Genomic DNA, 14758 nt, shown 5'->3' on the forward strand with positions numbered 1-14758 from the left:
AGATGGGCTACTTGCATCTGCTGTAAGGCGGCCTCTCCATGGCACCAGAGTCAGCAGATCCCTTAGCCTTTGACTTCTGCCCGATACCTGCAATGGCTGCAGAGATCCAGGTAGATCCAGCAGCTGGCACATCTCCCCAGCGGCAGCAGCGAGTGCCTGGGAGACGGCAGCAGCGGGTGCCTGGGAGACGGCAGCAGCGGGTGCCCGGGAGACGGCGCAGCTGGCACATCTCCCCAGCGGCAGCAGCGAGTGCCTGGGAGACGGCAGCAGCGGGGGCCTGGGAGACAGCCGCAGCGGGTGCCTGGGAGACGGCAGCAGCAGGTGCCCGGGAGACGGCGCAGCTGGCACATCTCCCCAGCGGCAGCAGCGAGTGCCTGGGAGACGGCAGCAGCGGGTGCCCGGGAGACGGCGCAGCTGGCACATCTCCCCAGCGGCAGCAGCGAGTGCCTGGGAGACGGCAGCAGCGGGGGCCTGGGAGACGGCAGCAGCGGGGGCCTGGGAGACGGCAGCAGCGGGGGCCTGGGAGACGGCAGCAGCGGGTGCCTGGGAGACGGCAGCAGCGGGTGCCAGGGAGACGGCAGCAGCGGGTGCCCGGGAGACGGCAGCAGCGGGTGCCCGGGAGACGGCAGCAGCGGGTGCCTGGGAGACGGCGCGGCTGGCGCATCTCCCCAGCGGCAGCAGGAGGATGAGACAACCCATCCATCTCCTCCAATTCCAGGAGCGGCGGAACCCGTCCTCCCTCCCTCCCCAGTGAACTCCAGGGGCAAGACGCGGTTGGCACTTCTGTCCAGCCGGCTTTCACCATCTTGGCGAGCATTATTGGGGAAAGGACTTCAGATAACTGTGCGTCTGATACCTGGACAGTATTAATGATGCATACATTGTTTTTTTTTGGGGGGGGGGGAACGTTCAGGCAACGAAAAGGCAAATAAGGTTCTGGAACGCTAGTGAAGGCAATAAAGGCACTATCACAGGCAAGGGGTACATGCAGACTGAAGGTTTAAATAGTCCTCTAGCTCAGGATCCTCCTACCCCCTAAATTAGGGGGAGGAGGAAAAGAGATAAGTACCCCTTTAAGACGCGGCATAAATATTCATGAGATAGCCGTTCGCGCATGCTCTCATACAATTCCAAAATAATGCCCCAGCGGGGACAAGGGTAAGTTACAACTACAAATAAACCAATCCCATTCCCGGGATCAAAAAATACCCTTATTATAACCCCACCCTAAAACATGACTTTTATTAGTATGTTTATTAAAAGGTATAACCAAAAAATAAACGCAAAAAAAGACGCGCGTCCCGTCTAACCTCAGATCACCACACGGGGGCGCGCGTCTAACGGCCGAACGGACCACAACGCGTCTTCCCGCGAACAGAACGAGCAGGGGGCTGAACGCGCGGGCTGCGTCTCGGCTCCCCTGCTCGCGGCAACGCTGGAACCGCCTGCAAGGTAACAGTACCCCCTGTCTACAAGCGCCATCCTGGCGATTAGGAGCCGGTTTCTGGGGGAATTTCCTATGAAAGGCACGAATCTTGCCTGGAGCATGGACATCAGAGGACGGGACCTAGGAACTCTCCTCAGGACCGTATCCCTTCCATCTAATAAAGTATTGCAGTCTCCCCTGTTTCTTTCTAGAGTCTAAGATGGTTTGTACTTCATATTCTTCTTCACCTTGGACTATTACCGGATCAGGAGTACGAACCGTGGGGGAAGACTGATTTCTAATTACTGGTTTTAATAAAGAAATATGAAACGCATTATTAATGCGCAGTGTTTTAGGCAGAACCAGAGAATAAGTAACTTGATTATTTTTGGTTTTCATTTTATATGGACCAATATATTTAGGTCCTAAGGTTCGGGCGCCTTGCTGGAGGTGAAGATATTTCGTGGAAAGCCACACATAGTCTCCTGGGTTGAGTACCGGCCCTTTGGATCGAGACTTATCAGCGGTTTTCTTCTGCAAAATCTTAGTCTGCTTCAACTGTTCCGAAATAAGTGCCCAATGGTCACGTAAAACTTGAAATTGAGCTTCAGCTGCAGGTACCCCCGTAGAACTGGTTTCTTCAGGCCAGAGTGCTGGTTCATAAACGTGAACCGCTTTGAATGGGGACATCGGTAGTGCTTCATGATAAGAGCAGTTGTAGGACCATTCCGCAAGATGCAAAAGTGTCGACCAATCTAACTGATCCTCCGAGACGTACATTCTAAGATATTGCTTAAGTACTTGATTAGTTCTCTCAGCTTGCCCATTAGATTGAGGATGATGGGATGATGAAAAATGCAAGTCGATTCCCATAAGTTTACACATCGCTCTCCAGAATTTCGAGATGAATTGTGACCCTCTGTCCGAAATGATGATTTGCGGAACTCCATGTAGTCTTATGATCTCTCTCATGAAGGTGTCCGCTAATGTACTGGCAGATGGAAGTTTAGCTAGAGCGATAAAATGCGCTTGCTTGCTGAATAAATCAACCACTACTAAAATAGTCGCATGGCCGTGAGAAGGAGGCAGGTCTGTGACAAAATCCATGGCTATGTGTTGCCATGGCTGATCTGGAACAGGCAACGGACATAATAACCCTGCCGGTCTGGTATGAGGGGTTTTATTATGACCGCAAATAGTACATGCTTGCACAAATTCAGATATGTCACGTATCATAGTAGGCCACCAGAAATTCTTCTGCAAAAGAAATTTAACGTTCCGAGTTCCCCGGTGACCCGCTACCGGAGAGGCATGACCCCAGGACAAAATGGCTTTACGGAAACGGGGTTGCACATAAAGTCTCCCAGGCGGAGGAATTTGTCCTCTGGGACGGGGTGTCTGTGATTTAGAGATGTGCCACATGAGAGTGCTGTGTATCGTGGCAATTATTTTCGTAGGAGGGATTATAGGTTCGACCGACGTTTCCGCATTAGGCGCCTCGTGTCTTCTGGACAGCGCATCAGCCTTTGTATTTTTTGAACCCGGCCGAAAGGAAATGGTGAAATTAAACCGTGTGAAGAATAATGCCCATCGAGCCTGACGTGGATTGAGTCTTTTGGCCTTTTCTATGTACACCATGTTCTTATGGTCTGTAAGAATGGTAATGGGAATTTCAGTCCCCTCAAGCAGATGTCGCCATTCTTCTAACGCTAATTTAATGGCCAGCAACTCCCGGTTCCCTAGGTCATAATTTTGTTCCGCTGAAGAGAAAGCCTTAGAAAAATAGGAACAGGGATGTAGACGATTCGAAATTTGGTCTCTCTGAGATAGAATGGCCCCAGCGCAGGTCTCAGACGCATCAACTTCCAGGGTGAAGGGTAAGTCTGGATTGGGACGTTGTAGGATAGGGGCAGTTGTAAAGGCCAACTTCAATCTTCCAAAAGCATTTCGAGCTTCAGTGGACCAAGACTTTGGATTCGACCCCTTCCGAGGGAGTGCAATTATGGGAGAGACGATCTGGGGAAAATTGCGAATAAAGCGACGATAATAATTGGCGAACCCTACGAATCGTTGAATGCCTTTAATGTCAGAAGGTTCTTCCCAATCTTGGATGGCCGTTATCTTGCCTGGATCCATCTCCAGCTGCCCAGCAGAAATAATATATCCTAGAAACTTCACCGTGTCGCACTCAAACCCGCACTTCTCGACTTTGGCAAATAGGGAATGTTCTCTTAATCTTTGTAGCACCTGGTTAACATGTTGCCGATGCTCTTCCAAATCTTTTGAATAAATGAGAATGTCATCGAGGTAGACCATAACATGTGATAACAACATATCACGGAAGATATCGTTCACGAAGCTCTGGAACACGGCTGGGGCATTGCATAGCCCGAAAGGCATCACAAGATATTCATAATGTCCATATCTCGTATTGAACGCCGTCTTCCGTTCGTCCCCCTCTTGGACTCTAATCAGATTGTAGGCCCCTCGCAGATCTAGTTTCGTGAAGATAGCGGCGTCTTTCAGCTGATCATAAAGTTCTGTAATGAGGGGAAGCGGATACTTGTTTTTTATGGTAATTTTATTTAAGCCCCTGTAATCAATGCAGGGGCGCAAGGATCCATCTTTCTTGGAAATAAAAAAGAAGCCTGCTCCTGCTGGTGATGCGGAAGGTCTGATGAACCCTTTCTGTAAACTTTCTTCTATGTACTGGGCCAAGGCTTGATTCTCCGGATGGGATAATGGATATGTATGTCCCTTAGGTGGATTGGTGCCAGGCAACAATTGTATCGTACACTCATACGCCCGATGAGGAGGTAAGGTTTCTGCTTTTCTCTTTGAAAAAACATCTAAATACTCCCAATACTGAGGGGGTACAAGATGGCGTGGATCCTGAGCAGGTACTTCGAGCATAAGATTTAATTTAGTAGGAGTGCTGCAACGGTTCTTTAAACATTCTTTACTCCGTGCCAGAATCTGTCCTTCTCTCCAGTCTATGCTGGGATTTTGTTGTTGTAACCACGACATTCCCAGGATGATGGGAATATGAGGACTGGATAACACATCAAACCGTATTTCTTCAGAATGGAGTATCCCAATGATGGCACCAATAGTCTCGGTTTGGAGGGACGCAACCCTGGTTCCTAGAGGAGAGCCATCTAATGCCGTAATAGAGGTTTTCTGAGTCCTGGGCTGTAATGGAATACTGTGTTCCAGGGCCCAACCCTTGTCTATAAAATTTCCAGCCGCACCCGAATCAATGAAAGCTTGGGTGGCCACTTGGTGGCCTGTCCACTGCAGCTTGATGGGAACCAAAAGTCTTGGTGACTGAGGAGGTGAAGCAACAGTAGCACTAAGTTCTGGCGTTTTCCGATTTCCTAGGGCAGGCAAAAATCAAATGTCCTTTTTGTCTACAATATAAACACAGTCCCAAAGATCTGCGGCGTTGTTTCTCTTCCACGGATAAATGAAGCACAGGACGGATCTCCATAGGCTCTGCCACAGCAGCTGCAGGTTCAGTAGGTGCAGGAGTAGGGTGTCTGATCCAAGGCCTAACTTGACGTGGCCTACGATCGCGTTCTCGGTCACGTTCAAATTTTCTCTCCTGACCTCTGGCCTCCAACCGTAGACATAATGTGATCAGATTCTCCAGATCGTGGGGAATTTCACGATAGGTGAGTGCATCCTTTATTGATTCGTTCAAACCCCTGCGAAAGGCAGCTTTCAGGGAGCTGACATTCCAGTCTGTCTCATACGCCAAAGTACGAAATTCAACGGCGTACCGGGCCACAGTTCTCCTGCCCTGTTGCAGTTCCATAAGATTGGATTCAGCGGCTTCACGTCTCCCAGGAGCATCAAACACAGCACGAAATGATGCGATAGAGGCGTCCGCGTCTTCCAAAATGGGTGAGCTCTGTTCTAGTAAAGGTGATACCCACGCCAATGCTTCTCCTTTTAATAAGTTTATAATAAAAGTCACTCTGTTGCAATGAGAGGAGAAAGTATGAGGATGTGCCCGGAAATGTAAGGCGCACTGATTGAGGAACCCACGACACTCTTGAGGATCACCAGAAAATTTGTCAGGTAATGGCATCTCGGGTGCTGGAACAGCAGTACTTGGCCCCGGAACAGGAGGAGCAGAATCAGATGATGCCCCCTGCGAGATGGATGGAGACAAGTTCGTGGCCATAGATCTTAGTAGGTCTGCAACATCGTCTAACTTCCGTTCCAAGGATTGGAGTTGAGAAGCGTGTGCAGCTAGAACTTGATCCTGTCTGTCTTGTCAGTTGGACATCCTTGCCAAGTCTGCGGGATCCATATTAAAGGCCTGTGATACTGTCACTAACGGTGGTTCAGGCTGTGGATCCACGCTGCAGTACAAGGAAAGGCGCCCCCAAGCGGTGATGACGAGCAGTGCAGGAACAACCAGATGGTACTAGGAGCTGGCAATCGGATAGTCGGGGTCACAAGCAGAGGTCAGGACAGGCAGCAAACAACGGATAGTCGGGGTCACGAGCAGAGGTCGGGACAGGCAACGAAAAGGCAAATAAGGTTCTGGAACGCTAGTGAAGGCAATAAAGGCACTATCACAGGCAAGGGGTACATGCAGACTGAAGGTTTAAATAGTCCTCTAGCTCAGGATCCTCCTACCCCCTAAATTAGGGGGAGGAGGAAAAGAGATAAGTACCCCTTTAAGACGCGGCATAAATATTCATGAGATAGCAAACGCGAACGGCTCTCATGCTGCTGAGACGCGCGTCCCGTCTAACCTCAGATCACCACACGGGGGCGCGCGTCTAACGGCCGGACGGACCACAACGCGTCTTCCCGCAAACAGAACGAGCAGGGGGCTGAACGCGCGGGCTGCGTCTCGGCTCCCCTGCTCGCGGCAACGCTGGAACCGCCGGAACCGCCTGCAAGGTAACAATATATGGTTGCAAACAGCAATCACACGCCTATCATGCTAAGTCAGCCAGTACATGCTAGAACCTGGGCATGATAGGATTGTGATTGCTGATAATTATATGTGTATATATATATATATATATATATATATATTAATATTGTTATTGATTTTTTTGTGTCTAATTTTGGTGTGTTACTTTTAATAAAGTATCTTAAATGGGGTTTTTTTCGGTTTTGGCCAAATGAATGCTGAATTTTCAGTTTAGGTCCAGAATTGTAATTTCGGTGCATCTCTACTATGTACTAAGCCAGTCACTGAAGTGGTAGGCCTACACCACATCAATGTTTGGCTTAGTATATAGTGATAGGGGTTGTACTGCAGTATTGTCAGTGTCTGGCTCAATGTATAGGCACACATTGACAGTGGTACAGCGTAATCCCTAAGTATATAACGATAACAGTTATGCTGTACCCCTGTCAATGTTTGCCTAACCATAGAAACTATGCAGTTTTAAAGTGTGTGTGTGTGTGTGGGGGGGGGGGGGGGGGTGCCACATACAGGATCTGCCACAGGGGTACGCCCCTGCATCATGCAGCAGTCAGACCCAATGGCCATTCCTCAGCTCTTCGTCCCACGTCTTAATTTCATTAGGCGCTGGTGGAGTGACTGCTATCACTGTCGCTCGCAACCGCTTTGGTGGCGCAATAGGCCACTTGACTAGACTTGCCCCCCAGGCCTTAGGCTGCCAGCCCTCCCCTGTCTGCAACCCTCAGAAAGCTGTGGCGGCTGATAAAAGCATTGCTTCTGGCTTTTAGGTTATCCGCAGAATTTCCTTATTTTAACCCCTTGAAGAACGGCCAGCCGGTCTGATCTCCGCTGTCTCCTCCCTGCAGCTCCCGGCTCTTCTCTCCTTCATCCGTATCGAGAGCATCATGGAGCGCTTCCCCTACGAGCGGCTCTACTTCTTTGAGTCGGTAAGCTGCAGCGCGTTAGTGGTGACCGGAGTTCTCCTCGTGATGTTCGGCCTTCGCCTTCACACCGAGGTGCCGCGCGTCAGCCGGGGGGGAGTTATTCTGTAACCTGCTGCCGGGGGAGTGCGTGTCGGGATTAATGGAATCGCTAATGTCTCCTGAAAGTGTTCCACGCGTGTGAACCTGGCGTGCGCAAAACATTATCCTGCAGCCTCATGAGTAGAGAGGAAAGGGGTTCTCGGTCCCACGGGGGGCCTTCCGAGGCTTACCTGTACAATGACTCGGCTTCAGTCTGTCCGCCGACGGCTTCCTGCTTCACTCCGGCCCCTCGGCAGAAGAGACGCGTTCCTTTTAACTGTCACTAAGGATGTAGCATTTATTATTACTAAAGACGGGACTCCAGAGAACCCCAGAAAGCTAGAGCCGTCCCTGTCCCGCTAGCAGCTTTACATGCGGCTTACAGCTCCAGAGTCACATTTTATCTGCTTGCTGCATCTCTTGGGAATTATATTAGTGCCGCTCTGATGCCGTGCGTTTTGTGCTGCTCTTTTCAGTGAAAGGAACATTGGCTTCACGTCCTCTAGAGCGGGGAATAATGTGCCGGCTTCACGTCCTCTAGAGCGGGGAATAATGTGCCGGCTTCACGTCCTCTAGAGCGGGGAATAATGTGTTGGCTTCACGTCCTCTAGAGCGGGGAATAATGTGTTGGCTTCACGTCCTCTAGAGCGCGGAATAATGTGCCGGCTTCGCGTCCTCTAGAGCGGGGAATTATGTGTTGGCTTCACATCCTCTAGAGCGGGGAATAATGTGCCGTCTTCACGTCCTCTAGAGCGGGGAATAATGTGCCGGCTTCACGTCCTCTAGAGCGGGGAATAATGTGCCGGCTTCACGTCCTCTAGAGCGGGGAATAATGTGCCGGCTTCACGTCCTCTCGAGCGGAGAATAATGCGCCGGCTTCACGTCCTCCAGAGCGGGGAATAATGTGCCGGCTTCACGTCCTCTAGAGCGGGGAATAATGCGCCGGCTTCACGTCCTCTAGAGCGGGGAATAATGTGCTGGCTTCACGTCCTCTCGAGCGGAGAATAATGCGCCGGCTTCACGTCCTCTAGAGCGGGGAATAATGTGCCGGCTTCACGTCCTCTAGAGCGGGGAATAATGTGCCGGCTTCACGTCCTCTAGAGCAGGGAATAATGTGCCGGCTTCACGTCCTCTAGAGCGGGGAATAATGTGCCGGCTTCACGTCCTCTAGAGCGGGGAATAATGTGCCGGCTTCACGTCCTCTAGAGCGGGGAATAATGTGCCGGCTTCACGTCCTCTAGAGCGGGGAATAATGTGCCGGCTTCACGTCCTCTAGAGCGGGGAATAATGCGCCGGCTTCACGTCCTCTAGAGCGGGGAATAATGTGCCGGCTTCACGTCCTCTAGAGCGGGGAATAATGTGCCGGCTTCACGTCCTCTAGAGCGGAGAATTATTTGCTATCAGTCCACTTAAAACGCGTCCACTTACACAACGCAAGCTCCACGTCCAAGCAAGCTCGTTCCAAGTCAGCCCCACACAGATATAGCAGTGTTGCCGCCACACGATTGGTCAGACAAGGCAACGAGCGATCGCACACAGGTGGTTGACGCGTCGCACCTGGACTATCACAGGCACCCGACCCACCAATCAATAACACCGTGCACCGTTGGATCACCACACCCGACACAGTTAAAGGGACTGCGCGCTCTCTCATACACTCACAGGTTTGTTTGTTTCTCGACTCTTCTTTCCAGACTAAATGCTTCATCCGTGCCATCAGAAATGACTACTTTAATACCACGCCTCATGGCTTTAAAAGCCACGCATTACAGGAACACAACTCGGCCAATGACTTCCAAAGTATACTACACCTTTGCGCTTCCTAAAACTAATCAACGGAGCCAATTCTCCAAATGTGTCCCTTTTGCTACTTACATCTACTAAATAAATAAATGACATATGATGTGGTGTCCGAAATCATAATACTACTAATGATGACGACATCACATGCTAAACACCAGCTCGGTGTGTTTCTGTTGTCACTGAAGTCAATCAATCAAATCAATACGTATATCACACAACAGCTTACTTACAACCTCTTCCTCCACATCATCATCATCATCATCATCATCATCATCATCATCATCATCACATGTTGGTGGTGGTGGTGGTTGTGAAATAATAAAAAAATAAAAGCAGTTTGGTTTTATTTAATTGTATGCTCATTTCCAAGGGATATCATCATCATCATCATCATACATACCTAGTATAACTGGTATTTATTAGGTGAACAAACAAACAACTCCTATATAACAACAAACAACAACATGTTGAATGTCAATCAATCAATCAATCGGCAGTGTCTTCATTACATAGTTAATTACTTGAGCTTGTAAATAGATAGATAGAAACACAAGTCAGGTGCGCATGACTACAATCTCAACATTGCACACACACCTCTAACCAACTAAGTCAACTAGAGGCATTCATCTACGCTGACCTGTCCAAACAAACACACGGACAAGAACATCATTGGACAGGCAATCAATCATCTGTAAATGTCTCATGGACTCACCTCACATCTCACTCATTCGCTCCCTCTTTCCTTCCATAGCCATGAAACCATACTGCCCACAACATCCTTCCCTAAGAAGATAGAGATTATCATCTGGCAAACTAAACAACAAACACGTCACTCCTCAGCAATCAAGATGACAAAATCCACATAGACGACACTACCTACCTGTTTCTTTCAATTCACGACCACCTTTCCATTGTCACACTTGTCGCTGTCCATCAGCCAATAATGTGTGCAGAGTGCTGCCCATGTACTGCAATCTTTAGCTATCAGTGCTCAAAGGGAATATCGGCGTCATCTTTAGCTGTCAAATTATTCAAACCTTCCCACTCGGCTCAAAAACTCCTCAAACCTACTCCTTCCTTCTACACTTTCACTAAACCAAACAGACCCCGAAACAAGAAACCTATCTACCTATCTGTCTGTCTGTCTGTCTGTCTATCTATCTGATGACAAACAACATGAAACTTTTCCTTACATGTAGATGATAATCCATCGCTACCTCCTAGACTGCAGACACACAGTCCTTCCCAAAAGCTCATGAACCGCTAGCTGTACTCATCAATCCAGACATTTTATCTCACAATTTACCACACTCCACAGTTTACATAAACATCATAAACATCATCATCATCATCATCTCTCCATTTGTGTGTTTTCCAGGTTCTTTCTAATGTATATCATTAATCAGGATGAAACGGAACATACCGGACAGGTACGTACACATTCATCGAGTCATTACATTTCTACAATAACAATGAAACCTAAGAACAAGAGTTGTATCTATCAATCATTCCTAACAATGTCAGTGATTGTGTTACTCCTCTGCATGTACATATCTACACGTGACGATGCATAATGTTTGTTAGTTTGTTTGAGTCGATGTGTAAGTGTATGCTGTTTGTTTGTTAGAGTGAATCCATGTTACAGAAGCTTGGCATGTTGTTGTTACTACATGCATATATTCCACTTACTTACTTACCCTTTGTGTTATTGCACCGAGGCATCATGAACCATAGCAGCGCCTACACCTGATCTGCTCCCCCCTCCTCCTCTTTTCCCATGAAGAATAGATCCTCATTCTGAACATTTCACATAACCTTGACATTTCACTCAGCAACTACACTCTGCTCAACCGCTAGAGGTTCGGGTTCAACCAAATCTGTTCATCAAATCCCACTTGCTCATAGATTAACTCGATGATAGGGGATCGATTCTTTCACGGACGCATCCAGCTCACCACTCATATCCTTTCTAGGAAGCCTACGTACGGAAGATGTACCAGGAACGTAGCTGGGACTTCTTCCCTGCCGGTGATTGTTTCCGCAAACAATACTACAAACAAACACCGGCTCGGATGACAGAGTCACCCAAAGCCAAAACTACTCTGATCCCCTGGGAGACGACGACTACTGGACACACACGCTACCCTACCAGATCGCAAGCTGCTGCTGCTCATCTGGATCAGAGTCCTTTCCTTCAATCGAGGATGTCCTAACTAATGTGCAATTACATCTCTGATCAAACACAAATCACTACAGTAGATCATCAATCAACCAACCAATGCACTACCATACACAATCAACCATAGCGCCATGTATTGATAAACCATCACACCGTATCTGAATGAATCTAGAAAAGACCTAGACCCACACGTTTACAAACAACCGCTTTCCCCCGCTGCAACACCCACCATGCCATCCATCAGTCACATAAACACAGACCTCGCTATTCAAGAGCCACCGTCGGCTGCCCCAGTATAACAAATACACAGTGTTTGTTAACAACATTTTGACAGACCCGAACTCAATCGATTAAGTGCCTTAACCGTCTGTAGACGTATGCAACGTGTGTTTGTTTGATTCTTTGGTCATTTTACCGGTACTCTATTAGAATGACTAAAAGTTGGCCTGTTCATTGTCTTCTTACTGTATGAAATGAAAAACCGCATTGGGTTGCTATTTCATTTTTCTTTTAATGACAGCTGATTGATGATTGCTGGAATGTATCTTAAACAACTATCTACAATTCTCTGAAAATGAAATCTTAGGCCAAATTCAAGCACTGCTTTCTGCTCATCGGTAAGCGCTGTAAGTGGTAAGAGGCTGCTAACTTCTTTATGCATTTCTCTTCAAATACAATAAAGTGCCCGTACAGTCAACCGTCTGACCTCGGTGTCTTACCGCGCAGATACTAAACAGTCACGAGAAGCACGCCTTTACTCTCGCAACTGACGCTAAACGCAATCGTACGTTTACTTCCCTACCTAGCGCAGGACATTCCCTCTGACATACATACTCTTAACAACGGTCTGTGCCCAATATCGCAGCGGGGACGGCTCCCTTTCGGCGCTCGACTTCAACGTCCTTCCCGGCGGTGTGACGACACATCGCCGTGTGCAATTAGCACGTCTCACGCTGTCCAACCAGTCTTCCGAGATCTTCTTCAGTCATCTCTGTCTGCTTCTCATCGGCAGCTGAACCGACATCTTCCATAACGTCGGCGTCTGCAAAAAAGGTGACGGAAGAGTATTATCGAGAGCTTGCTTCAAGTAGCCACAAACAACCATTTTCCACCAATATCTCATAGACAACATTTTACTCTAGATTTACTTTCAATCATCAGTTTAGTCCTCCGCTCAAAGCAGGCCCAGTCGATCGATGCGTCGCTAGCATCTTTACCTGTCGTCTGTCTCCGTTTTAAAAGGAGCCGACGCTCTACGGTCAACCTGTAGTTTCGCAAACAAACACAGATGGAGCTGACTGCGTCTCATCTATGACAAGCCCACCAAGTGTTTGTTTGTTTATTTGCTGGTGTTTGAAAGTCTTCCCATACCACGATACGTCGATGCAGTGCTTGAGAATTCTGGAGGAAATTGGATAAAAACTACAACTGTTCAGGCGCCTGTAAAGATCGAGCCTTGTTAAATGAAGCAGACACCAAAGCACGCGTGTGTCAAAAGCTGCCTTTGGTACAAACAAACTAACACACAAACATCTTAGGAAAGGACAATTACCGGGATCACCACGCACGTACTTTTTGTAAGCGCCGTAGTACACATTCAATGCATGGACCTCGAGAGCTGCAGGGCATCCCTCCCTTAGCGCATAGAGGCATTCAAAAAACACACCAGGCAAAGACTCAATGTACGTCGCAGACTTTTTCACTTACCGGGTCCTTCGGGGGTCGCCTGCAGGTCATTCTCCTCACATTCTGCTCCCACAGTGGGTTGGCCGCTTGCCTCAGCTATGAGCGGCGCTTCCAGACCCAGCAGAAATTCCAGATCCTCGTCGAGTGCAGACAAAGTGGGATCCTGGATGGTTGTCACCCCCCCCCCCCCCCCGGGATCTCTGCCCAGGTTCTGCAGGGGAAGTGACTCTTCTTGCGTGGAGCCCACAGATGCCCCTTGCTACTTGACTAGCGATAGTTGTCTTTACCTTCAACTGAGGAACTTCTTGAGGAACCTCTTCCTAGAGACAAGAAAAGACAAAAGCATCCAGTTCAACTCGACACGCACAGAGCGCCAGAAAGCCTAAAACTACAAGCAATCGCACACCTAAACTACTACCAATCCAACCAAAATCATAGATTAGACTCTACAAAGAAGCGTGGAATGTTCTTGAAATATTCAGAATTAGCATTACATACATTGCATCGTATAAACGAGAATGTCGCTGAGAATAAGAATAACTTCTACAAATCAGCTCAATACCCTTTGCTGCGCTCCATAGCAAGCGGAGGTGGCGTTTCCTCTATAACCGCATCGGGAACGATTCAGTCGAACCCCCCCGGCAAATCCAAACGCAGGCGGTAATATCGCAGACCACAAACTATCGCGATGGATATATATCACGATACAACAGATTCCATTCGGCACGGATCGAGTTTCCGCAGAGCGTGTTCTTCTTTCCGATACTGCTGCTTTAACTCCGCTCCATACCTATTGCGCCATCGCAAAAAGGTCCGTTTCCTTTCTTTGGCCTACGTTACAGCATCATTACAAATATCTCATCTACAGACGCCAGACAAAACCAGAAGGCTTGCCGTTCCCTCGGAAATCTCAGGGTGACGCCACAACCGCAAGAGATTTTGGGTAGGCGCATGCAAACAAACAACCTCGAGAACGATCACCTTTTGCCTCTAGATCCACTTTATGCACGGATCCCTTGAAAGTCATTGCCCGCTGTACAGCACAGCCCTCGGGAAGAGACGCAATAGCCATTTCACCGCTCGTTGACGTCTCTTTCGTCAGCATGAGGTTGTCTGCAGGGGAGGGCTGGCAGCCTAAAGCCTGGGGGGGGGGGCAAGTCTAGTCAAGTGGCCCGTTGTCGCGCCACCAAATCACCAAACCATCCGTGCCCATCTTTTCCTGATTTTCTAACGCGTATTGATGTAATGTGACGGGACTAGTAATAAGAGAAACATATGTTTAAAACATTAAACAAAACAGCTATTCTTTGGAACAAAATCAAATTTAAATATAGACAAATTGGACCCTAGGCATTTCCTTGGGCCCCTGCCTAAAATTATCCCCAGAGTCCCTTTGTCCCTCATTCACTAAGCCACACCTCTGTTTTACTTACTCCCTGTAGTTCAGGTAGAGATCACATAAACAACACCTGAAAAGAAACAGCACGTGCATGTATAGATCAACTGAATAAGAAAGACAAACCCTGAATTTGCAGGCATACATACATAAAGAATGTAGGGAAACATAGCAGAGCAACATAACACACAAACCCACCTTTGCACATACAGATCAACTGGAAATCACATAACAGCTAAAACCCCCTAAATTACAGGCATCGATCACAGGATGCACACTCCCAAAGCCAGCCCCGGTGTCCACACTGCCCACA

This window comes from Sceloporus occidentalis, unplaced genomic scaffold (genome assembly GCF_023333645.1).
Source record: "Sceloporus occidentalis isolate IW3139 unplaced genomic scaffold, rSceOcc1.0.p SCAF_29, whole genome shotgun sequence".
NCBI lineage: Eukaryota > Metazoa > Chordata > Lepidosauria > Squamata > Phrynosomatidae > Sceloporus > Sceloporus occidentalis.